This window comes from Ambystoma mexicanum, chromosome 4q, assembly GCF_040938575.1.
Source record: "Ambystoma mexicanum isolate Mex_15411 chromosome 4q, UKY_AmexF1_1, whole genome shotgun sequence".
In the NCBI taxonomy this organism is placed as follows: Eukaryota; Metazoa; Chordata; class Amphibia; order Caudata; family Ambystomatidae; genus Ambystoma; species Ambystoma mexicanum.
Window position 1 is genome coordinate 908,170,130 of NC_090928.1, and position 26,959 is coordinate 908,197,088.

Consider the following 26,959-nt stretch of genomic DNA (forward strand, 5'->3'; position numbering starts at 1 on the left):
ACTGGGATCTAAGTTGGCTCCTGCAGGCGCATGCAACATCAGATTGAGGGTCTGCTAAATAGGTCTTGACTGGACTTTAACAGTCAAGCATGCTGTTGCCGAACGAAGTAGTGTATGGAGGAGGTGAGAAGTAGTGATATTGGCAGGATGTTGATTGCTTAGAAACAGTCTAAAACCAAAATGTGATCGGAGGAAGGTTTTGAATTAATCATAACAATTTCCATTGCTCTCTTGAACCTTCCATACAATAATTTTTGTAGTTATCTGGAAGATTACAGATGTGGACCATCCGTATGAAAGTACATGTTGGTGCTCCAATCAATGGAAGCCATCCAGTTTGAACTGCTAGGTCAAGTCACCTCTTCACTGTAGCATAAGCCACCCATGAAATGTTTCATACCCTAAGTTTGATATGCCTAGATTCCCAAGCTACACTTCACTGATGATGCCCAAAGTGGCTGAAATATACATGTGATTGCTTGTGATCCTCTGCACAAGGTATGTGACCATGCATTTTATTCTAGGTAGCTTATTTTGTGTTGGTACAAAGCTTAACTTACATTTCCCCTTCTGTAATGGCAGAACAGGCTGGAAAATAATAGATTGGACGGCTACCCAAAGAAATTGTCTGTGCATATGGTTAAATGAAATAGTTCATATCAATTACTTGTCAGTGAAGCCTTGGTTCATGTTAGTGGTGATGTAATGAGCAGAAGCAGACATCCATTTCCCTCCTCCCATGTACTTAGAGGAGACATAAATGAAAGAATGATGCTTCTACCAAATAGTGGTTAAAGGAGATGGCCATCTTTAAATGGAAATATAAGTGAGCCCTTACTGCCAGCCAGTAAAAGCAGAGAACGAGCATTAAAGTAGAACTGACCAACATGTATGGAAAGGAAGCAGTGGTGGAAGGAACCTCTAAAAAGGGGGTTTACATGGCATAAGGGCATTACAAGCATTACACCATCAGTGGGCCTATCATAGAGTTTTAAAGAGGGGTCTGGTCTCGGACAGACTTTAGAACCAACTCTCTCCCTAAATACTCTCCATATCACCTTGAGCGCGGGTATCTGATATACGCATCAAGGATATTGATGTCTGAAATGTTGTATTATTCTTTTATATGTGCCTTTCTTGTTATGTATGTGTATTTTATGTATTTTAATTAACTCTCCGTCTAGAGCCCTCCGCTCATCCTCTTCCAACTCTCAGCGGGTGAGCCGCTTTTACAAACTGAGATTCGGTGGTAGATTTTTATCCTCTGCAGGTGCTTCCCTCTGAAACAACCCCCCTGCCTCTCTCCATTTTAAGCCTGATCTCCTTAAATTCTGGAAACTCATCAAGACCTTCCTCTTCTCCTCCGCTTTCTCTCTCCCTCTCCCTTGCAAACCTCCTTTCAATTCTGGCCTACTTCCCTCCTCCTTCGCTTCCCTAACTCTGCTCCGTTATGCTAACTGGTCACCTGGTGCACCTCCATAGCCACACAGGTTCCAGGCTCCCCGCAAGTCCTTGCACTTGTGTCTGGGCCTCTGCACTCTGCTGATCACTACTGCACTTCCGGAAATCATTCCATGAGAAGGGTAACCTCTCTGCACTCAACCCAGGGCCCTGCTGGACTGGGCACATTTGTACCCCTCCCTTACACTTCCTGTCTGCACCCTTACAGTACCTAGAATGCACTAGGCCTAGTTTGCCATGCCTATTACGGTAGCTTTTTGTTTCTGTATGTTTTTCTAGAACATTCACTCAAACCATCTGAATCCTCTGATGCTTTCATTCAATCTTCTTTCTGTAGCAGATAATTCTGATGACAGGTTATGTTAGAGAGGCAGGGCACTAGAGGCAACTAGGAAAATATACTATCACTCTAATAGAGAATAAACAATCTATTTTAGAAACAGTTTTCTTTCGTCACCATACTCCATGGGTGGGTGTGGGTGTGGAGGGTTACAGACACGGGGGGCAGATTAGAGAGGCAACCATATCAATGCTCATCAAATATCTCTCCATCTTTAATTTATTTCATGAAGGAAATGAAGACACTTCTCTTCAAGGAACACCTTTTTACCCCCTGAGCCCCTTATGCCACCTGTTCTCCTCACCTGCTCGTCTTCTCCAGCACTCATTGTCTTCTTTCTGTAGTCTTCAATATTTGTGTACAGCACCCGTCATTGCCTGCTGACCCTGTTTGCCTCCTCTTCTCCATCTCACCTGCCCGTCTTCTCCAGCACTCCCTGTCTTCTTTCTGTAGTCTTCTATATTTGTGTACAGCATCCGTTTTGCTTGATAGCTCTCTTGTGCTGTATAAATCACCTACATACATATACATACAGAAGTTGATTATCCAACATTCGTCTGAGGTTTACTGCAATAGTGAAAAAAAGGCATGGAACTGTTGAAATTGATTAAAATACTTTTTTTTAAATGTTGTGAATTGGTTTTAAATTAAAATCTTACACAAACCATATACAATAGACAATTCAGGAAAATGGTTTTCTTACATAAAGAGTACACTTCTCTACTAAACATATTATTGGATACAGTCCATTGAAATTAAAATAATGTACATTACAGTACCTAGCGACAGACAATACATACAGAGTTTTAAAAAACCTAATTAATGCAAGTGTCAATTAAATATTCTCACCCTCCATTAATCTAATTCATAGGCGCTCACCCAGGTAAGGTGAAAAATCTGAAAATCTTTCAAAACAAATAAGTCTATTTTTTTTTATTCTAGGACAATAAATAACTAAATGTTTCATTGTTTCGTACATATCAGGAATCCAGCATAATATACAGATTGTGTCTTGTTTAGGAAGACCCAATCTAGGTCCAAGGCATTCCAAAGTAGGGATCTGGATTCAATGCAAATCTCATATAAATTATCCTAACATTGTTACAGGGAAAAAGTTTAATGTGTTTAAAAAGATTGCTCCATTTCCTCAAACATGTGGAATATTCCAAATATGAGTGTAGTTGGTAAATCAAAAGCCTCCATTCTCTCTTGTGACATTTCCTCCTGGTTTTGGAAGGGTTGTGGGTTAATTCCCAAACATCTTATCCAATCTCTGACAGGAGGGTTTCTTTAGTTTTTGTAAAACCAACCAATGACAGAGCAGTATTATCATCTATCACCTTTTTAAGATCAGCAAAGAGAGAGTTTGATGGGGGCTGACCAACTTATTGTATAGTGACCGTGTTCTCTAAAGGACTATGGATTCCAAAAATATTAGGCCCAGTTCATGTCTTATCAAACAATTAGGCATATATTGTGCAAAGCCCGATATTTTGTTTCCTGAGAGTACCGTCTATGGTATTCATATAAGCACAAAGATCACATTTTAAACTTAGGAAGGAACTTCTAGTGAATAAGGACTTGGAAAGAAATACATGATCAATCCAGGAAGGGAAAAAACCTCTTTTACAAGATACCATTTTTGTAGAAGTGCTCAATGTTAGTAATAAGAGCTCCAAACCCCAAGAATCCATGAAGTACAGCCAGAATTTAGTTCTTATTGTACTAGGGCATGTGTACAGGTCAGAAGGGTGGAGCAAGGCCTTGTTTGAGTGCACATGACATTAAAATCCCCAGATACCAGTATGTTATCCTGAAGACCTTCCCCAAGCAAGTCTTTGAGTATACCACTCAATTTGTTATGTGGAGTATTTAAGTTTGAGCTTGTCGGATTTCAATACATGTTTATCATTAAAATTTCATTCACTGGCATAGCAGTTTCATTCCCTGACTGCAGTCTACAACTAATACGCTGTCACTCGAATTATCGATGACAGTTGCTGAAAGCCACAATGATGGCATTTGCCAGCACTCCAGAGGGGCAGCCCATAGAGCCCTTCCCTGCCCACTTCAAAAATACTTTCTATCCTCAATGTGGAGTGGGTTCCGCAACATATCGTCCTGCAACGGTATGTCAAAATCTGCTAAATAAGGTGAGGGTTTACCAAGATTTACAATATTATTGAAACCACAGTTGTTCCAAGAAAAAACATTTACAGAATGTGTGCTAAAGATGTGAATATACTATAATTGTTCTACTTTCCTTACAAAGTGCAGAAAACAACCAAGATCAGTCCTCATAATCTATTGGCTGAGAAGAGTTTTCTTGGGGCCAAACACTGATCAGGTTTCATTGATGCCAAAGTCATGTTTAGTTTTCAGTGAGGAGCGTGAATCTGCAAGAGCAACTTGGTTGTATACATCATTCTAATGGATTTTCTGTACATCAAAGGATTATTTCGATTGTATAAATCCAACCCATAGCTCTCAAGTGGTGAACTTGTTCCTACAGCAAGCGTGAAACGATTGTGGAGAAGAAATGTACCACAATTATGTCCCCTCTCTCCTCGGTAATATCCACCCAATCAATATCACCAGAATGTATCAAACAGGGAGAAGGTATTAAGGAAAAGACCTGCAGTAGTTTACACTGGTTAAGTAACATGAAGTCATTGACGTGTCGAATATTCTCACGACCGATCACCTGGGCAATAAAATCAACTGGTATACCCAGTGAGGACCTCTTGAGGGAAACCTTTTGATGACAGGATTGTTCTATCAAAGTGTCACCCATAGCGACAGGCTTAGGGTAAACTGCACCTACTACCTATGGATCTTAAAAGTCGTTCTGTAAGTTTTTAGACAAGGGTTTGTTTGTCTAGGTTTAATTTAGATGTCATGGTAGTTCAGAGGACTGAGTTAAATTGGACATATTCCTTTATGTTATCATATAGTCTTACAATCGATTGTAAGAGTAGGTGTACAGGCTTCATTGAAGAGGGAGCCAGGGTGTCCACAGGTGACATATTATTAGGGCCGACAGCGTGATTACCAGTATTTAGTACTGTTCACCCCAATTTGTAAATTCTTCAGTTGTATTGGGGGCTACTCTATTTCTGGGAAAAATTGCAATTGACTCTATGATGGCCCCTTCCTGTGGCATCGTGATGGAGCCCTCACACAATTTGTAACACATTCTCGTGAATGATTCATCCAACACAATAGAGTCAACTTTCTGTGGGGCCGAAGTGGTGACTTTGTTATTGCCAACAGGTTGATAAAATTCCATCCATAATTTTACTTTGGGGATTACTTCCTGGATACTTAGGGCCGCATTACGACCCGGGTGCAAAGGGATAAGGACAACGGTGCCGGTAATCCCTTTGCTCCCTATTCCGAGGTCCCTTAACGGGTCCCGCTATGGGCACCTGGTTTATCTATTGGGGCTCAAATGCGAATGGGGAATGGTTTGGTGAATGGGGACTTACCGGTCCAGCCAAGGTCGGACTGGACCGGTAAGTCCCCCTTTCACCGAACCAGAGTCAGAACCGGTATTGGAGGTAGTCATGGCGCTAATAGCACCATGACTACCTCCAAACTCGGAATGAGGGCCATAGTCTCTAGTTTGCTTGGAGCTAAGCTTGTCAACCCCCTATTTCAGTTGACTCAGGGAAGTAATGTCAACTACAGTGTTCACCTCTACATAACCTGGGGACTGCAGGCTGATAGAATGTGAGATGTTAGAGTTGCTCTTTAAATTATATTTGGAGCATGAAGGGAGGGCCATTACATACTACAATCGCAATTTTGGAGGAGAGAGAAGAGAGTCTGCTTACCCATCAAAAGGACTCAATGCCAAGATTCCAATGTTGTAACAGGCCCTGCATCCTACCGCTGACCACCGCAGACAACACCTTCGTCCTCACATCCAAACATGTACTGCATGGTGAGTATGTATTTAAAGGCTTAATCCTTCCCCCCTTTTCTTTGCCTTGCAGCAGAGGAGTGTAGCAGGAAAACACGTCTGCCAGGAAACCATGCCACAAGCAACTGCAGACTTCACTTTTGTCTGCAGTTCCGTGCTGATATTCAATAACAAATTGGTGGAGCTAAGGGTACCTCACTGATCATTTTCAATAGTGTGCAAAAAAATTGTTGTTCCTAAAAAACACTGTTGTAGCTGTAAGAAGATGTCTGTACAAATGTCATTTAATTTATGGCATGCCTCTGTCCTCAGGAGCTCACTGTGACTAGCATATTCTTAAACAAAGGGATTCCCAGTGCAGCTACAGGACATGGAAAAAACGTGGGGAATGGTTGAGCTAAGGATGTTGACTTCCTTGTTCCACAGATCTCAAAAGAGATGCAGGTGAAAGACCTCCCATCCCAAAAAAATACATGTGCACGATACCGTCAGAGACACTTCGGGTAGGAGAGAAGTTTGATATGTTGAATGACTCTATCCCAAGATTAGCAGAAATATCTAGTCACTGTAGGGGAGTGACCAATATCACTTCTGTTCTGCAGGAGTACAAGGATAAGCAGTAGTTAACCACTAACTCAGCCCTAATACTTCTACAAACCAACTGTGATCCCAATAATAATGTTAAAGCAAAAGCAGTTTTCACATTTTGTCGTTAACGTGGGCTGAGGCAAGGCTATACTTTCAAGTGGGGTGTGAATGTTATTTGGTAGCAACCCAAACAATAAAGTATAACAGTACAAGATAAAGGGAATGTCCGATCAAAGTTCTATAAATATATATATACTTGAATCAAAACACAACGGGCCTCATTACGACCCAGGCGATAAGGGGTTAACGGCGCCGTAAAAGGTGTTGGCGCCATTAAATTACCACTTAATTACGAGGTCCCTTTGCGGGTCCCGACCAGCCGTTAAGGAAGGAACCTGCAAAGGGACTTTCGAGGTAATTACAGTACCGCAATTTGCGGTACCGTAATTACCGCCTTCCCCATTCCCATTGAGCTCTATGGGGGGAAAAATGGGAATGGGGAAGGGCCAATGGTGAATGGGGAATTACCGCCCTGCCAACCTTGGAATGGGGCGGTAATTCCGCCATTCACCATGGCAGAGTTGGTAAAATACCAGCGTCAACCATGGCGCTAATAGCGCCATGGTTAACGCCAGGGTCGTAATGAGGCCCAACATCTGCAAAAATAGCTAAATAGAAAACACCATACAAATCCCACCCTAATGGAAAGAACACATAATATGCAATAAATAGAAAGTTGTAGCACTCTGGGTAATCAGGCGGGGGTGAAGGGCAATTCAACAACCACAATGTTCTTTTAAAAGAATAGGGGGTCATTACGAGTTAGGAGGTATCCATGCCGCTATTAGCGGCATGGTTACCCCCTTACCGGGTAACGGGTCCGGGTTCCTTAAATGAGGAATTATCAGGCCATTCCAACCTTGGAGGGCCTGGTAATTCCTCATTCAAGGAACCCGGACCCGGTACATTCCCATTCCCATTCGAGCCCCCATAGGGCTCAATGGTAATGGGGAGCATGCTAACAACAGGCCCGTTAACAACGGGCCCGTTGTAAGCATGCTGGTCTCCTCGCGGTACCCGCTTATAGACGCCTGGTTTTACCAGGCGGCCATAGCGGGTCCCGCGAGGAGACCTTGTAATAGGGTGGTAAGGGGTTGACGGCTCCGGCACCTTTACCGGCGCCGTTAACCCCTTACCGCCCAACATGTAATGACCCCCTATGTCTTTGATGAAAAATGTACACAAGGCTACTAACCAGTCTCTGGGGCCCGAAATGGACCCAGTGGCCTGCTAGGGTCAATAGAACCTTCTTGACTGTTTGAGGGCATCGAACCAGGGCGTTGAGCTGTTTGTGAGCAGATCGACCTAAATTTTGGAACAGCAGATCATGTTGGTAAAAGTTGGCATCGGGTCGGTTGAATGTGGCAGCTCACAAAGTTTTGAGTGCAGCATTTAGCAATGTAGGTGCGGAACGCTCACCAGGATTAGTTCAGAGTCAAGCTTGTTCAAGAAGTGTGGTAAGTGCTGGGTAGGGTCAATGCGTGACGCTCTGGCAGTTCAAGTCAAAGATCGTTAATGATATGAAGCTCTGATCCTGATGTTCTGGTGTGCGGTTCAGCAAAACTGTGGTTCGAGGTCGAGTCGAGTTGTTTGATAAGTGTTCTTTCAAGTTGATGAGTGACACTCCTAGGTACTAGTTGGATCTGGCAATGACCGGTTGATTTGGGATGAGCAGGTGACGGGCTCTGCAAGGACATGATGTGGCATCAAGCTGGTTTGAAGTTGCAAATATGGTGGATTGGTAGAATCTGGTGGTTCAAAATGTGGTGAACTCGGGGTTCAATCAGATTGAGGCAATGGAAAACAGGGATGCTGGCTTTCCTGGCACTCAGGATGCTTTGAGTCTCACTCTGGGGTATCAGGGGCAAGTTCAGTCCCTATTCTTGGGCTCCCAAGCAATGGAGGCTGCCCCACACATCCTGGCGTCCTTTACCTCAAGGAGTCCTGTGCAGCAGTGTGGCTGGCAGAGATGCAGGTCTTGTCCAGCAGCAGCTCACTCCAATGTGTTTGGGGGGATTGGTAGGGAACAGAGTGTGCCTCTGCCTTGGACACTCAGACGTCACTTCACTAACTGGTGGAGGGCTTAGGAACGTCAACTCTCCCAAAGGTGGTCCAATGGCTTCTTTCTCAGTGTTTGTTCCAAAGTGAGCCTAAAAAGGCGTGGAGACCCCTTAGTTTAAAGGAAAAAGCCCACAGTTGATTGGACTAAAGCCTGACTTAGGGCTCCAGTACCTTCCCTTAGAACAAGTTGACTTTGCCTTCCTACATCATACAGAAAGTGATTTGTGTTAAAGGAAATGGAGGGGACAGGAAGGAAGAGCAATGTAGAGAGAAAACAAGCTAGTGGAACCTTACTCCAGCTGGTATAAGCTCACTCTATCTACACTAAATCCTCCCCCTTCCCTTGTCAGTAGCATCAAATGCTGTTTTGGTATGCAGGACCCTACTGTGAAGCTAGTCATTTTGGGATGGATGTGCCCTGGGATTCCTTTTTAGCAGGCCAGCTCCTGCTTGGAGGTTGGCTCACTGGAGAGGGAGATACCCACCCACACAAAGGATCACACGGAAAAGCATATACATCCAGTCCCCTGCCCCATCACTTGGCAGGGGCAGGCTATCTGATCAGAATACACACAACCTTTTTGAAGCACAGCTGAGCTCGCAGTACTGTCATGTATGATAACAATTGGATGTGGCTCTGTTAAGTATAGGAGATGCTAGCCACCATACACTAACTCAGCTATGGCTTATATTTAAAGTTTGTAACTGTCACCAGGATAGTAGTCCTCATATTTAGGTAGGAACAGATGTGCATATTTTAAATCCAGCCCATGTGCTGCACTGGCTTGACTTTCAGTGCAGCTGTCTGAGGGCACCTGTGCTCACTAAACCAGCTCTGTGCTACAAGACAGCAGGTGCTGCAGGTCAGGATACTGATCCAGCGGGGAACAGGTGTACACTATGCTTTCGGCATGCTGCCGTTTATGGAGAGGGGGCCTGGTCAGCAGACCAGCCCCAATGGGAGAGAATTACCTTCAGCATTTTATATTTAATAAAAATCAAAAATACCCATGGCTTCTACACCCTTGCCGGATGGGAATACCCCACAAGGGGAAATTACTGGGAGTTGTAAGGAGGGCTGAACCAAATGTGCCTAGATATGGTCTTAAATAGAGTACAAAATGCATACATTGATGTATGGGGCCATATCCAGCAGTATAGGGTACCTTGTTAAAGAGGTCCAAATAATTCTGTTTAGGGTCATTGCTATCCCTTTGGGTGCCACTGAAATCACAACCAATTGGATTCATGAGTTACTGAAACTTAATATGGACCATGATACCATCTATATTAACAAATGTTACTGAATCGAGACAACTTAAAGGAGAGTCAGGAAGAAGGACTGAGATTAATCGCCATATTCATAGTCAAGGGCATGGATATTCAGGACAAAGAAAGGCTTCTGACAGCAGCCAAGACCTGAAAACATTTATGGGCCCCAGTTTCTACTGTCCTATGTCTGTCACATAGAGTGCATCTCACACATTTGTTGAGAAGCCCACTCTATTTTTAAACATCAAAATCCAAACGAGACTTACAAACATAGGGGTGTGGGGGGATTAAGCTATACAGGGTTGACGGTGTTACTAAGACTATTGTACCTTATGTTGTGAAACAAAATAGTTGTGGAAAGTCTGCTATTCCTAGAATTCCAGGTATCTTTTGGTATTGTTGGAAGACGGACCACATGTGAGGACAGTCTGTCTGCAAAAGTCAAGCAGTGGAGTAAAGAGGAATCAGGGGACGAGCCTTCACAGTTAGTTTTTGAGAATCTTGCAGCCTTCTAACGGGATGTTTCCCAACACACAAGGAAGGATCGCAGGAGAGTCGCAAAATAAATGGTTAAGAGAGAAGTGTATGCAGAGATACATGGACCACTATGATCATGATACATGTCAATTTGATCATACCTGAGGACTGGTTACTTGTTCCTTCTAGAGTCATCAGACAAGCTGGCTGAATCCATGGGAGAATCAATACTAATTTTACTCCAATTCGTGCTACAACCACTCATGTATTGTGTCTGCATCACGCTGGCACGTTTTCAGCACTCATTAATCACTACCAGAAAATGTGTAGCAGACTTAATTGGCCCAAAGAATTCAGCAGCCACAAGTTTCTGAAATATGTATGAGGTAAATTTGATATGCACATGGCTCCTGCATTGACTTGCCTAGTGGTGTAGTCACAGAGAACGCACGCCCCTACTGTTCGCTCAACGTCCAATGTTGGGAACTACACATTTGTTTTTCGGTTGCGGCATGGGCCCGTGTCGTTTGTGTGGTAAGTCAATGATTTGCTGGTGCACAATCTCTGTAACAACTATTTGAGATCCAAACAATGTGAGCCCTTTTCTTGTCTTTGTCACTTTCTCCAGCATATGCCAAACGCCTTATCTCTTTTTGTCCATATTGGACAGATATTGTCTGAGGTTTTGGCATGCATCCATCTGCGGGTGCTGATCAGTTTGTGATCTCTTCTAGAGACGCATTCTTTTCGTTCTGTCAACTATTTGGCCTTCCTCTGTGAGCCCTACTCATTATGAAGTTGAATCACTCCTCTGCCAGCAAGTGTGGTGTTAAAGATTCTTCTAGTGGGAGCACCAACCTGCTATTTGCTCTGTAGTATGTGTTTCCTGTGGTGTGTTTGATTTTGGAGTCATACTCACGTAAACTTAATTTCCACCTTCCTATTCTAGGATGCATCTTAGTCTTCCAATTGCTGTGAATTGATGTCAGTGCTTGATGACCAGTGCATATGGCGAATGGCTTTCCATGTAGGTACATGTCCACATGTCCACGCCACTCCCATGCTCCCTGTCTCTGGTTGGAGGTATGCTTTTTTGGTGCATGCCAGGTGGTGGCAAGCTGGAAAGAACATCACTTACAACTGCTTGCAAATAGTTTTGACGATGGGCACCCACTCTTTGAATTGTGGGCTAGGTAAACATTGTATGTATTGCTGTTCAATGTTTTACTGTTTGTTCTTATAAACTGTAAACGTCTGTATATGGTTTTATTGTGAAGTGCTCCAATGCTCTTCTCAGACAAGTTTACGCTTTATGAACATTTAGAATAAATACTTTGAAATACAATTATAGTCTAACATGCAATCTTGCATGTTTCTGTCATAAATTCCCTGTGCCTGATGTGGTGTATGCTGTTTATGAGATAGTCAGGTGCTGCTCTTTATCTTGCTTTTCCCTTTTATTTTTTGGGCACTCCCGGCACTGCAGACACTCTGGCCTTCAATCAAGCCCCATCTGATCAGACCTCTTATTTTTATACCCATCCCTAAATTGACAGTGTTCCACTCTGTGTAACCCTCCCAGAGTTACCCACAGCTATTTCTCCTGTGCAGTCTGCATTCTGGCAGGACTAGCACTAAATCTTCCGGTGGAGTTTCCGCTGGTGGTAAGTCCCTCATGTTTCAGCACTGATTCCGCCAGCACTAAATTGGCTGGCGGAATAAACGCAGAAACACAAATGGGAAATCAGTCACAATACAATTCAAATACAATGGCAGGAATTCCACTAAAAATATAGCGCAGTTACCTCCACCTGAAAGGTGGAGGTTAATGCTAACAGGTGAACGAAATTAAGCCACAGGTGCAGCCAATGCACTCAGAAAGGGTAGATAAGGCCGACACCTTCCCCATACACACTTCCTAACACCATTCTGCCACCAGCAGTTGCAAACCTGGACATTCAGCACCTCTTGTCTACTTTGACGTGCAGGGGCTGGAAAAGCACCAGAGAGCACATGGAGTGGAAAGGCAGAGGTGCCCCCATGCCAGGCGAGCACCCATTCCGTGGGTGAGGGTATCACCCTGGGCACTTACAGATGGGCAGCTCATCACTCTCTACTGGCGGAGCAGGGAGACCATCACAGAGCTCCTATTCCAGCTCCAGGACGAAATCCAGAGCCGGATAAACATCCGAACGGTCCTACCAACACTGTTCAAGCTCGCGTTGGTGCTGCTTTTTCTTGCTACAGGCACCTACCAGCACAAAGTGGGCATGCAGCATAGCATTTTGCAGCCCATATTGTCCATTGTGCTTGTGCAGGTGCTGCTCCTTAGCACATCTCCCTACCAACCACTCAGACACAGATCGATGCCACAAAGACACTGCACCCATGTGGCACTGGCAGCCCCTCGGTCAGCAGAAGAGGTATACCGCAACAGGAAGCAGTATCATTCAATGAATGTACAGGTGGCCTTTGATGCAAACTTCATCACACTGCTGCAGCCGTTTTTCTGGGTCCACCCACAACTCCATGGTTCTACAGCACAGTACACTGCCTGGCTCCATGGAGAGACACAGAGGACAATGGACATGGATACTGGGTACGTACAAGTGGCATCACACATTACAAACTTGCATGACACAGTAAATGGCACCTGAAAGTGGGGGGCACAATCTAATGTAAACAAAATGCACATGACTATGCCCTTCATAAAAATGCCGTAGCAGGCCAGTAAATAACAATGCCGTAGCAAGTGAGTAATGCACCAAGATAGAACTACACGAACCACAATGCATAGAGAAACCATACATGCACAGGCAATAGCACAGTGTACCACAGCACTATGATTATGTAACACTGCCATACAATGATGGCATGTACGCTGCAAACCATGAAAGACCGGATCTCTGCAATGCCGATCCCCTTGCGCCCCTCTCCCTCTGCGCTCCCACCTTGGGGCCCAAGGGGAGAGGAGGCGAGCAGGGACTGAAGCACATATTACCAATGTTGTAAGATATCGGGCTCCCCCACGTCAGATTGCTGGGCTCCAGCAATCTGCTGTGGGGGAGCCATATATCATACAATACCGTCCTCCTGCTCTTTAATGTGTCTGTGGCTGGATTGGCAGCCTGGCTTTGGTGTTGACTGAATGTGCATTGTGTCCAGGTACGACCTGCCATTGCGCACCTCACGTGTGTCCTTTCCTGCAGTACTGATCTGCTTCACTTCTCGAGCCTCCCTGTCTACGACTTGTGATTAAAACCATGCACCATGAACCAGTTTGGATGCCCATCTCTGAACACCCATCTCTGACTCATCATTTCTGAATCACTATCTCTGGATTGTCTTAATCTGTAGATTGGGGTTGTGGGATTGGGGAACCCTCCTCCCACCATATGACGATTGGCTATTGATCTGCATAGTAGTAACAGTAGCACAACCGCTTTTCTCTCTGCAAGACCTAGGGCCTCATTACAAGTCCGGTAAAACTGGCAGGTTGCCGCCAGACTTGCACATTTTTCCGGTGCCTGACTTGCCGGAAACAATGGGGCATTACAGCCATAGGCCTCAATGGTAATGGGGACCACGGAAGCACCAGCACCATTAATAACGGTGCCGGTGCTTCCGTGAAACTCTGCGGGTGGATGCCATTCTGCCCGCCAGGTCCAACCCTGGCAGGCGGGATAGCACCTGCCTGCAGACTCTTAGTGTGCTAGTCCAGTAACAACGGTGCCGGTAGGCTTACCTGCAACATTGTTACGGGACCGGCACACTCGTAATGGGGCCCCTACTCTGGGCAGATGTTATCCACACTTGGATATTATCCCATATATTTCCACATTCTCTGTACATACAGGATTTATTTATCATGGAAACCCAGCATAAGAACAACATCTCATTGCTCAATAGAAGGGGGGAGCTAGCACACGCAGGGCCCAGTGATCAGCAGTCGATTGCGCTTTTCGCCTCCTACACCTCAAACTGTGCCCCCCAACCCCACTGCTGTGGGCGAGATATTTTTTATCCAACACCAGTCCTCCTGCTTTGACTTCCGCCTGCCTATTCACCCCTCTGCCCCCCCAAACCCTGCCCCACAGACCCACCTTTAAGCCCTGGGCACCACTTTAGTTTTTCTAGCTTCAGGGCAGAATGTTTCAGAAGTTGGCACAAAGTCCGAACATTGTGTGTCTTATTCACAAAACATTTTCCTATGGGATTGCCACATTATAAAATGCTTCTGTGAATCAGGCCCTGTGCCTCAGAGTTGTTCTATTCTATTGGTGTCATTATGATTTTTTTTTCAGTTGTATCTATCATAACACAGATCTGGTTCCCCCAAAAGAACCTTATATGCACCCCTGTTGTGCCAGGGCCCTAAATATGATATCCATAAATACCTGGGGTCAACTGGGGTGCAGGATACAAATGTGTGTACTTACTTCTTGGTATCCAGCATTATCCTGTCCCCAGGAGCTGCCACTGTAGAATGAGGAGGTAGCACATGGAGTTTGGGAAAACTATCTTCCACATAGGGTACAAACTTCTCATTTTTGGGGGGGCATGAGTAACTCCTTTCGGTGTCAAACTAACCAGGCACTTCCAGGCTAAAAGCAGGAGCTCAATAGCTCCCAGCTTCCCTCAATTTCGAACCCTGCAGCCCCACCTTACAGGCCATGAGTACCATGGCTTCGAAGGTGGGTCTGTGAAGGGAAAGGGGCACAGGGGGATGATCCGCTTTGCTTAGACGTGTACTAGATGTGCCCTAATTTGTCTTTATTAACATTGTCAACTACTAATATCGCACATGCATGTTTGTAAGGGCATCTGCTGGTATGGGGAGCCACAAGTAGCTGCTGGTAACGGTTCGATTCAAGCTAACCAGGCTCTCCTAGCTCACAGCACTTACAAACCCTGTGTATGCTTGCAATGCACCTGTTACCCTGGGGAGTCAAAGGTATCTGTTGGTGGAGGCTGTGCACTGACCGGCTGTGTAGTGGGCAAATACAGGCCAGTGAAATGAGTGCCACCTGGTAGTGGTGTATGGCTTACCAGTATTATTGATAAGGTCAGTCTGGTAGGACTATAATTAATATTTGTTTATGTACTTTTTCAATTGAGGAACACAAATTGGCTCTATCATCCCAGGGACGTCATTTCACCAAAATGCCAGGGATAGCGGAAGTGACATCACACGACCCTTGTCCTCTGATGACATCACAGGAAGTGATGTAATTTGACCTCACCCCGAAGTGATATCACGGGAAGCGATGAAACACAACCTTTCACCCCTTGACAAAACAGGAAGTTGCATCACATAGCTTTGTGCCTAAGTATTCTATGAAAAATATGGTTACGATATCACTATAATGTGATATACATTTCATACAAGAATGGATCACCATATGTATCATTAAGACCAGTGTGTATAGGCCCATATTACCAAATTACTGTGAATGCAAGCAGACGTCCATAGCCAAATGATAATGATGTGTTTTTATATAGCACTTATGCTTAAGCGCATCATATAGAACAAATATACATACATTATGATCCAAACTGTGTTGGTACTCATTTGTCGACTTCAGAAGAACGAAAGGCTGCATTGAGGTGTTTAAGAACAGAGTAAATCAGTAACTCACCCCCAGAAGTGTGCCTGAAATAAACCTGTAATGAGTTTAGCAATTATTGTATAGAATTCCAGAAAGACAAATGATTTGTTATTCCTATTCTTTCTTATGCAGGGTCACTGCTGAAAGTGTTAAACTTGTGGAATCCCAGTTTTGTTTAATTTTAAGAGGCCTGAACAAGAAAGCTAGCCACTTCAGAGGCAAAGAGCGACATTGTGCTGCCCACAGCCCAGAATGTTGCATTTGAAAAAAATATATATTCTTTTTGCTTTTGTTTTTAGGGGTAGCAAGGGAGACCACAGGGGTCACAGTTGTGACCCCTGGTGACCTCTAAATTATGTCTCCGTATCATCACAAGTAAGAAAACAAAGTACCCAGCAGCAGAGGCACATGACAAATTCTTACATCTGTAGTAGAACTTGCCGAAGCTAAGGATACCTTTTTGTTCAAAAAACTGTTTTTGAGGCTGTGCCGTCCTAATGCCTAGTTTGGTGGGGATACTGAAAGTATTGGTCTCATGTGGGAGTTGCATTTACAGTGCACTGTGTACTGTCTCCTGCTTCCCCAGCATTAGGTCCAGCTTAATGGCTGATGCTTAACACCCAAGAGCTGGTTTTAGCTTTTGCTCATCTAATCTTTATTTTGAAGTTTCAGGTAGACCCATGTATCCTTGACTAACTGTTCATTTTCATTGCAGCAGCATCACTCCAAGCGTCAGTGTAGCAACCTAAACTCCTGTGTCCCAGCAAGAAAGATCCAGTGAATCACTTGACCCAGTCACGCAGGCAGGTAAGGATTTATTTTTCCTATGTACCATTGGTTGAGTAGAAGTGCTCAAGGTTTTTTGTCAGCCGTGTGCAATATGCATGCAGGTGTGGTTTTCACCCCCCTTCTGTGACCTAGTCCAGGACCATGCTTCAAAAAGAAATTTGAGCTAGGAACAGGGAGTCTTCTGAGACTTGTATCAACGTAGTGTTTTTTTTTATCCAACCAGTATTTCGGACCCATGGGTGTTTTCCCCCATGCTTTTCATGTGGTTCCTTTTGAATCTTTGCAGCGGGTTTTTGCCATTTTTGAAATCTTTTAGGCGGGAATTTTTTTTATCCAACCAGTATTGCAGAACCATTTTGGTGTGGGGCTTTTTGTTCCCCTTCCTATTCAAATGCTTCCTTTTAAATCTTTGCATGTGGTGTTTGCCATTTTAAATCTTTTGGAGGCATTTTTAATTTTTGAAAACTTGAAATGATTTTTAAAAAGTAACGTGACATACACATAAAGTGGGGGTTTGTAATGTTTTCACAGATTCATGCTCCTTTTTTTACATGGATCATTTCCTAATACCCAAAGATAGCAGGAATCTCAAACAGAAAGCAGATGTTAGAGGTGAAAACGGACAAAAGAATGCAAAAACGCAGAAATATGATGACTCTTATTTGGACTTTGGGTTCACATGGATCGCAGTTCCTGGAGAAGTTAGGCCGCAGTGTGTGGTTTGTGATGCTACATTAGCAAATGACAACCTGAATCCAACGCAATGAAGGCAGCATTTGGAAGCAAAACATGTCAATTTATTAAAAAAGACCAGGGATGTCTTTGTTTGGCAGTTCCAAGGTATAAAAAGGAAAAAAGACACTGTTAAAAATGTGGCCTCAATACCCGTAAATGCTTTGAAAGCTTCTTACCACAATGCATATGATAAGGGGAAAAATAAAAAGCCTTTTACAGATGCTGAGAAAGTGATTCTGCCAACAATTCAACCGGGTAATGCTTGGTGATGGTGCAGCAGAGAAATGCAAAAGTATCCCTATATCAGACACCACAATTTGATGCTACATAGCCGACCTGTGCTCTGATATCAGTACAGAATTGATATCACGCTTGAAACACAGTCACTTTTCCCTACAGTTGGATGAGGCCGATGAGATTTCAAAAGAAGCTCATTTGATTGCTTACGTGAGGTATTGCCATGGAAAAGAAATATTGGAGGATTTCTTATTTTGTAAACCAATTCAGGGTAGAGCAACTGCATCTGCACTCTTTTAAATTGTTAACAACTAAAGTGTGATGTCTGTCCTGGTATTTGCACAGATGGTGCCCCTTCAATGTATGGTGCTAGGGCTGAGTTAAAAGCAAAAGCTTTGTCAGTAGCTCAACATATTGTGTGGACCCACCACAAGATACACCGGAAGCTTTGGCTGTGGAGAATATGGGGCATGAACTCAGAGAGTTGCTCACTTCTGTTGTAAAGATTGTGCATTTTATTAAAATGCACCCCACAAAGGCCGGTCTGTTTGCCACATTATGTGCAGAAATGGGAGATGAACATGATGCTTTGTTGTTTTAAATTGAGGTCAGGTGGCTATGCAGGGGAAAGGTTTTAAATCACATTTATAAACTGAGGAACAAAGTGAGACACTTTCACCTGGGTTTAGAGCAGACAAAAGCAGAGCCTCTGTGTGATTCACGTTGGCGTGTACTGTTAGCTTACCTTGGTGACATATTTGAAAAGCAACATTTTGTAAACCTCATTCCGAAAGGCACAGAAACTACATTATTTTCTGTGAATGCAAACATATCAGCATTCAAGAAGAAGCTGGAGTTTTAGAGGAGGGTTGATGTTGGCATTACCAATGCTTTTCCATTATTAGCAGATGCTCTTGAAGAGATCTTTCATGTGTTGCTGAACTAATAGGAAACCATTTAAATGCTCTCAGAACCAGTCTTGAAAAGTACTTTCCCGGGAACAATTGTAACCTCAACGACTCGGTGGTTCAACCTTTCCTGTCAAACGTTACTGTAGGACAGCAATCCTGGCTGTTTTTTTGTGGCAAATAAATATCCACCAATATTTTCAGTCAAGTCCTCTTTATTGTAGAAAACAATCTTTAATATTTGTCCTCTAATCCAATTTGAGTTATTGCAAGCAATATGATTTTGCAAGAATGTAGTGTTTGGCATCCACACCACCATTTAGGGCACCATTCTACGGCAGCGCACGATAACCTTTGGCAACCGGTAAACATTCTTTGAGTCCATGTGTATAGGGGGGTGAGGCACAAGCCTGGTACATTTTTCTTAGGGAGAGGCTTGGGGTCAAAAAGTTTGAAGACCACTGGTGTAGATAAACACCCCATGTACAAATGCAACACATCCTCATTTTGCTGTTACAGACACCTCTGCCCTTACAGGTAACTCTAGATACCAACTAATTCCAAAGGATGCACATACCGATGCACAGACCTCAACTCACAGTACTGTTCCACTGCTAAGAGATGCCAGCACAAATGCTGGATATCCACACTTTGTGGGGTGCACCACTGCTCTCGAGTTAGGTCCGTCCATGCTTTGAAGTGAAGGGGTATATAAATTACCCCTAATTATAGGCAGGAGGAACTGGTTCAGGAGAAATCTTCACACTCAAGAAACCGAAAGTCCAAAAATGTGACAAAACCCACTATTTATTAAGAGATCTCATAACACGGATACAACATGGACATCTCAGTATTTCCAATGCTCTCTTGACCAGTTTTGTCCTGGAGTTTTCTTCAAATGTGACTTCCCAAACAAATGATACATTGCACAAACCTATGGTGGGATGAGATTGGTTAGTGAGGTAGGCTACATATAGAAACCATATGGGGTTAGTGCTTCCATTGAATACAGGCTATCTGGTGGCTCCACCTGTGACCACCTCCTAAATGTTGCAAGCACAGGCATGTCAGGTTAGTGCATTACAATTGGACCATGCAACAAAATGTGAACTAGCGCGGAAGGTGAGCAGGGATTGGTTCGTGAGGGTATTCTCAGTCTTGGCGGTTTGCATGGTTACCAGCCCATGAGCAACACTTCAAGGTGATGGGAACAGTCCCAAAGGTGCTGTCTGTACCAATAAGGTTACCATCTCTAATCATCTAGGCCTTGAGACAGAACATTTAGCTTTCAACCTAGCATTACTTCTGTATCATCTGTCTGAGCTGGATGGGAATGACGATCCCTGTCTGGTTTGAATGAATAGGCATTGTCCCCACGTCTCCTGTCATGTGTGTAGAAACCATAAACTTGATTTTCCCACTCACATTTATGAGGATGTTTTGCTTTCCAGCTTGCAGGTGTCTTATCTCTTCTGCAACTGTGAAACTCTCCCTCCCTTGGTGTCATTTGCTGGTACATGTTCTCTGGCCACACAAACAGTCTGGTGGAAGTCAATAATGGACACACCCCAGCAGGGAATGAGACCAGGACCAAGTGCAGGTGAGATATAAAAGGCTTTATCTAAATCGATATAGGGCATGCAACGGACTCTGCAAAACTCTGAGAGCGCTCTGTCTGACAATAGCAAAGACAGTAATTTTTATTGCAAAAACATGTCATGGATGAGGTACGCTACAGGGGGCACATAATCATGGGGATTGGGTGGTGAAGACTAGTTACTATGTACAATGTAGGTGCAGCGATCCATGATTGTCGAAGATCCACGTGGTGGCCTCGTGGAGTGATTGGGTCAGCTGGGCTCATCGGGGTGGAGTATCATGTCACGAGTTGTCCATGTGGATACATTGCTGCTGTACTAACATTTTGCCCTTGTGGCCATGCATACACATTCACCACTAAAATCTATGTCAATTTAACATATAAATTCTACAAACTTTTTGATCTAATACCATAAAAGTGACAAGGAGAAACAGTATACAGCTCTGAGTTTTCTTAATATATCATCATAAAACCGATGTTAACAGAGGACCCAGTGTCATGAGTCCAGGTGTCGTGCCAGGGGGCACGGGTTAGGTTACCTTTATCATTCTACTTTGTTAGATGTAGTGAGAGACAGTTTTACGGTATGTTAGTACAAGAGTGAATAACTACCTCCATGGTCAGTCGAGGTTAGGGTGAACTGACATACCATCAGGTCAGAAGGGCACATAGCTGGCACCTCAAAAGGCGGTGGGCAGTGGGGCTGAATTGCTCATAATTCTTCTTGACCAGGGCATGGCGGTACACGGTGGTCTTATGGTGGCATCATGTATCAGGGGGACATGGGGGAAGGTGAATACTTGGCGTGGGCTCAATAGGAATCCAGGGAAGTGTATCTGTGTTATTCTAACGTCAGTAAACCAGGGACTTTCAGGCCCCAGCCGGGCCTTGGAGGGAGGAGGGTGGGAGTTGAATCTACGGCTCGCTAGGAATGGGAGCTGGCCTTGTAGCATTTTTGCGGGCCTACATTTATTGAGGAACATGTACACCATTATAAAGGCGGGGAGCGGAGACATGTCAGCATAATTGTATATCCATATCTGTACATGCATCTACAGCTCTACCAATGTTTGCGTGTGCTTAGGAGCATTATTTGAATTATACTTCTTCATGGTTCATGTATACTGAGTACAATAAAAAAGACTTTTGTTAACATCACATCATTCATAGTTCTTCGTTGTTCTGCAGAGGTAAATGGGGAAAGCTAGCATAAAATCTGAGGTAGAACCCAGTTGTTGTATATGTCAACATCAAGAGCAGGTTACAGCTATATAAGTATGATCAGACTGATGTACATGATGAAGAATGAAAACAATGACTTCAATCGACATTCCATTGGACAACAGGTGGGGCTTATTACCGTTAGGTGGCTCGTATATGTTACAATACTTTAAAATCATATCTTGCATGGGAGTTTTATGCATTGTGTTCTGGGATGGGCATGGGTCACTTAATTCTAATATGAACATCCATCCATCTTAATGTAAACAATCAACCTTATGGGTTATGAGCTTCCTCGCAAACGGCTTAGCAACATGGACAGAACTGGGTGGTACACGGGTTGGACATTCGTATCTGATGCTTCAAACGGGGAACAGGGCTGGGGGTTATGTGCAACATATATCATGGGTGTGGGGGTCTGCGGGAGGTCAAGGCATGTTGGATAGGGACAGGTTTGTTTTTTCTCAGACCTCAATTTAAGCTCTGGTCACCGCCAGGGCAGTGATGTACTGTGGAAGGTAAATGATACAGTGTTTGTTCTGTTTCTTGTTCACGCCTAGTTGCTCGTGAGAACAGGGCTTCAGTGGATCCGCTGTGGGGAGGGGGCTGGGGGAAGTGCGGGCTCCCTGTGCGCGGTCAAGTGAGGGAGAGCTTGCTCCATGGAGGCCTAAGTTGGTGTACTTAAAAAGGAGTCTAAGTGTATTACAAAATGGAGTCTATACCCAGCTACAAAATGAGCCGTGCAGCCTCATGTGTCGGTCCGCAGCCATCCCGCGTCCCGGGCCCAGGTACATGGGTGGCTCGGATGAGTTACTAAGCCTCACGTAGGAGAGGAATGTAGGGGGAGGAGGGTCCTAAAGACCTTTCCTCCATACATTTCCCCCCTTTCGTTACTTAAGTAACAAATATTATAACTCACCCAACATCCTAAGTTCCTTTTCATCGGCTACTGCCTCGTCCCACGCTGGCGTCCCTTTTATTAGCAACCAGGCCCTACATACTCCCCGGAGACTCTGTCCTGCTCTAGCATATTCGTCTGGGGTGCAGGTCATGTATATACAACCCCCATCCCTCTCCAAAACTACCCACACTTTCTCATACCATGCTCATTCCAGGAGCTCCCTTATGGTCATGTGATACAATCTGCCCACTATATCCCCATCATAGTACAGTGCCACCATCTTAGACTTGGGTTCAGGATCCTCACCTGTTGGTACCTGCGGCTCCTGTGTAATCTGCGCTGCTCCTTTAGCATTGCCCATTTTCATCATCATCAGTGTACCATTAGGAACTGTGTTTGCGGAGCACCAAAGACCTAGCTGGCACACACAAAAAATCAGGAGCAAAAATACGATGATGGGTATCAACATCTTAACAGTCATTCCGAGCCAGGAAGGTACCCATGAAAAAATGTCGTCAAACCAAGAGCTTGATTCCACACCTCCTTCCTTCTTCATCTGCTGGCCCAGGTTGTGCACTGCTGTGATAACATGAGACAGTGTTCCATTGTCTGCGTCCGCAGAAGGCACGAACATGCAACATGCGCTCCCGATTTTTCGGCAAACACCTCCATCCATCGCTGTTAACAGGTGTTGGACATACCTGTTCTGCATTGTCATTAGCTGCAGGGCCCATAGCTCCACCTTGATCATGTTCAACCCCTTCTTAGTGTCGTTGGCCAGTTGGATTAGCTCCCAGCGTGTTATTTGAAGCCATTTTGCTTTGGCACGCGCTTGGATACTGGGGACGAGGGAGGCGAAGAATGTTTCAGCGGAATTAAATAGCCGAAACCTGTCTGGAATTTGTGCCAAAAGTTCTGTGGAGGCTTGGAATATGTAGTTGGATGATCTCTGTTTTCTTGATATCATGCTTTGGACGTTGTCCGCGGGTAGGGCAGACATTGGCGTCTCTTCTGTTGGTTGTGTGTGTTCTGGAACTTGGACGGCTTGCAGTCCCTTTGCCCCTTCGATGTGACTCTCCAGAACCACCATCAGGGCGGAGTGCAGCATTGCCAAAGAACACGTGCCCCTTCAAGATTGTGGAAGGTACAAGTATGCCTGTTTACCGCAGACCCAGTAAGTGTCTATTAGGGTGGCTGTCCCCTTCTTCATATCTGGAATGATGAGTATTTTGTTACAGTTCTTGTTTGTGCCCATGTTGTTCTTCCCTTGACCGAGGAAGCATAGTTCATGTGGAATTTCTTTTTGCAGTTTAAAGGGTTTTCTAGGGCTGTGACCCAAGTGAGCTTTGTGATGTGCTCGACCCATACTGGTGTGCATGTTTTCTCGACCCATTGCAGTTTTTCTGCTGCCAGCCCTCGTAGTGCTTCTGATTTGCATGTCACTTGCTCCTCTTTCCATTTGTTTTCCCAGAACAATGTTCCTTTAATCACCAAAATCGGTTCCTTCAAGCATATCACTCCTTTAGGTCTTGAGTAGCACGTTTTTTCATTCTGCAGCATTTCAAATGAGACTGTGTGTGCCTGGAAGGTATTCTTTATGCTACATAAGGTAAGATGAAGGAGACACTGGGCGTCTGCAAGAGGCAGTTTATGGGGCAGCAGTACCTTAGGGGTGCCTGAGGCATGGGGTATTAGAGAGCATATGTAACAGCTCTCATTGGTGGTTTGTTTGGCTGTGAGACTCATGTCTGCATACCATTTATTTGACTGGTGCGGATGGTTGGGGTCTTCTATCGTGTCTAGCCCCAGCCCGGAGTACTCGTCATATTTTCTTCTCCCAACCTCCCTCCTTCTCCGATTGCTTCTGGGGGGTACTTATTCATGCTCTAAAACATGTGGTGTTAGAGTAGTCTCTCCTGCCCCCCCCCCTTTTCCCACTCGTCATATAGGGCAAGAAATCTTTCAGTCATTTCCGCATTATCTTCCTTTATACCTGTGGGGGACTCATACTTTATAGATGTTTCAACTGTAGGCGTGGCAGTGGTGGTGGTAGTGTCATACAGCTAGGATAAAGCAGAAATATTTTGATCATTTAACTTGTAAACACTACATGCAGAGGCATTGTGCGGGGACATAGGACGTAGGGTTACTCACTTGTTGTCTGTAGTATTTAAATGTTTTGTACCATCATGGTGTGTGTCATGCCCCCATATGAGCTGGAAGCCATCTCATATAAAATAAGTTCCTTGTTTGATCATGCTGGTTCCGTTCTCTCCCCCCTCATTTATATTGATAGAGATAAATGTTACTGCCCAGTATAAAACTAGATCAAACATCAGTGTGAAAAATATTACAGCACAAACGAACAGGCCACACTCATACGAATATCTACGCAAGTCAAAATGTATGTTTCCATTCCTATCTGCTCTAACAAGGTTCATAGTTGGGGCCCCGTCCGTTTCCATGGTTTCTCCTACATGGTGAAACATAAAAGTGCATTAAGCATCCCAAAACATCCAAACATATTTACTTTTACATGTTCATTTGTCAATCTGAGAGAAAGAAGTGGTAAGGTAAGCACGAAGGGAGAGAGAGAGAGAGAATATTTCTGTAGTTCATTATCAACATTATGTACATCAAGGGTGAAATGTATTCATTATTTATGTGTCACCTGGGTACTGGTAAAGAGACAACATTCTTTCCTTCAATTTTCGCGTCTGTGTTTCCTCCTCATCTACTCTCCCTTCTCCTTCTGGTGTGACACTATCATAAGCCCTTCACAAGTCTGTCAAATGTATCCAGTATCTCAGGCCTTTCACTTTGACCGCAGTTGGTGTGCAATACACTACCTCGTACGGGCCATGAAATCTTGGAGCATTCCACCTACGAATGAAACTCCTCACATACACCATCTCCCGTGGCATTGACTGGCCTGTTGGGCTCTATACTGCAGGCGTTGTTGTCTCAGTAGATTCCTCGTGTGTGAATGGGGGTGCTAGTTGCTTAGCTATCATACGGGCTGCTTTTGTGAGCTTTGTCAAGTATTCATTGAATTCTTCTCCTAAAACTGTAGCACTCCTGTGGGCATCTAAATGTCTGCGGAGTGGGGAATTTGCAGTATGCATGCGTCTTTTGGTCACTAATTCATGGGGAGACAAGTGATGGTTCTTGCTGGGTTGATTTCTCAACTCAAACAAGTCCAGTGGCAAACAGTACACCATTTTTTCTTGAGTGTAAAACACAACTTTGACAACCTCCCTTGAAGGAGGCCATTGATTTTGTCAACCATGCCATTAATTTGCGGGTGATAAATAGTGCACAGTTTATGCTTAATTCCTAGCAGGGCAGTAACCTCCTTGAACAGATCATTGACAAAATGCATGCCATTATCAGAGCGAATTACGTCACAAATTCCCCAGCGCGGAAACACTTCCCGCACTAAAAACTTTGCAGTGCACTTTGCATCTGTGTGGGCACACGGGCCTGCCTCTACCCATCTTGAAAACGGACAGACCACCACTATCATGTAGCGTGATCCATTACACCTTTCTCCCATGTCTGCATAATCAATATGCAGCTCCCTAAAGGGGCCTGTTGGTTTGGGTAATGTTCCCCACAATGTTCTCAATGTCATCCCTGAATTGTATATTTGACAAGTTGTACACTCCAGTGCAAGTTTTGAGAGTTTTTCCTGCAACCCTGGGATGAACCAATGTTCTTGTATTTCTGTGGCAATGTGCTGTTTTGCATTTTGGGCTGGGAAGTGAAGCTGTTGAAATGCTATATCTAGTAGCTTGTGGGGCATAACTACTTTACCTGTATTGTTCTGGCGCCAAAGGAGGTCAGTGGATGACTGGCTGCACCCTCTTTTCTCCCATAGCTCCTTTTCCTCATCTATCGCCCCATTTTGTAGTTCTAAAACTTGAGATATGGGCATTGAGTTATACCCATCTGGGCGATCATCTTCCATATTTTTCTGTATCAAGTACTCACCTGTTCTCTGTTTTGTCAAGTATGACGCTTCCTTTGAGATGACGTCAGTATTGTTTGTATGGGCCTGGCATTTTACTATGGCTACAATTGTGGGTTCCTTTAGTGTCGCTATCAACTCCTTAAGTAACTCCACGAGTTGTACAGGGGACCCATCTGCTCTGTTAAATCCTCTTCTCCCCCATCTAGCCAATCTTCCGTGTACTGTAGTAGTCATATAGGCTGAGTCTGTATAGATTTTAACAGCACACCCTTTGGCTACATGTAAGGCTTCATTGAGTGCTACTAGCTCTGCTGCTTGTGCTGAGTAATGGGCCGGTAATCTTTGCTGGACGAGTACTTCATACTCATCGTCTTCTGATCTCACAACAGCTATTCCCACATGTTTTTCTCCTGTTTCTGAGTTTATTGATGCTGACCCGTCTATGAAGTATATTTCTTCTTCAACCAGTGCATTTTCACCTACTGTGGACATGTCACCATCCTCTCCTGTATGTTGCACAATCATGTGTTTGCATGTCTTCCACTGTGCATGCTTCTGTGTGGAATGTGGCAGGGTTTACTGTTTTGCATCTTACTATGTGTATGTTGGCGCTGGACAGAATAACTTCATATGCTGTGGCTCTCTGAGTAGTTAGTGTGCTTTTTGATCTTTCTAATATGGCGAACAATTAATGTTCCGCGAACAGTGTCACAGAACATCCCATCACAATTGTTGCACTTTTTTCAATTGTGAACACCGCGGCTGTCAGAGATTGATCGCAGGTGAAGTATCCAATGGTTTG

At 44.3% G+C, this 26,959-nt stretch overlaps 1 long non-coding RNA gene across 1 annotated transcript in view; it reads left to right on the forward strand.

Annotated features, from left to right (window-relative positions):
- Nucleotides 1-26,959, forward strand: part of LOC138468071 (uncharacterized) — a 250,933-nt gene that overhangs the window by 64,922 nt on the left and 159,052 nt on the right. Inside the window, exons 2-3 of the long non-coding RNA XR_011268195.1 lie at nt 16,509-16,600; nt 19,914-20,062. This is a non-coding gene — a long non-coding RNA (uncharacterized lncRNA). The remainder of the gene's footprint in view (nt 1-16,508; nt 16,601-19,913; nt 20,063-26,959) is intronic.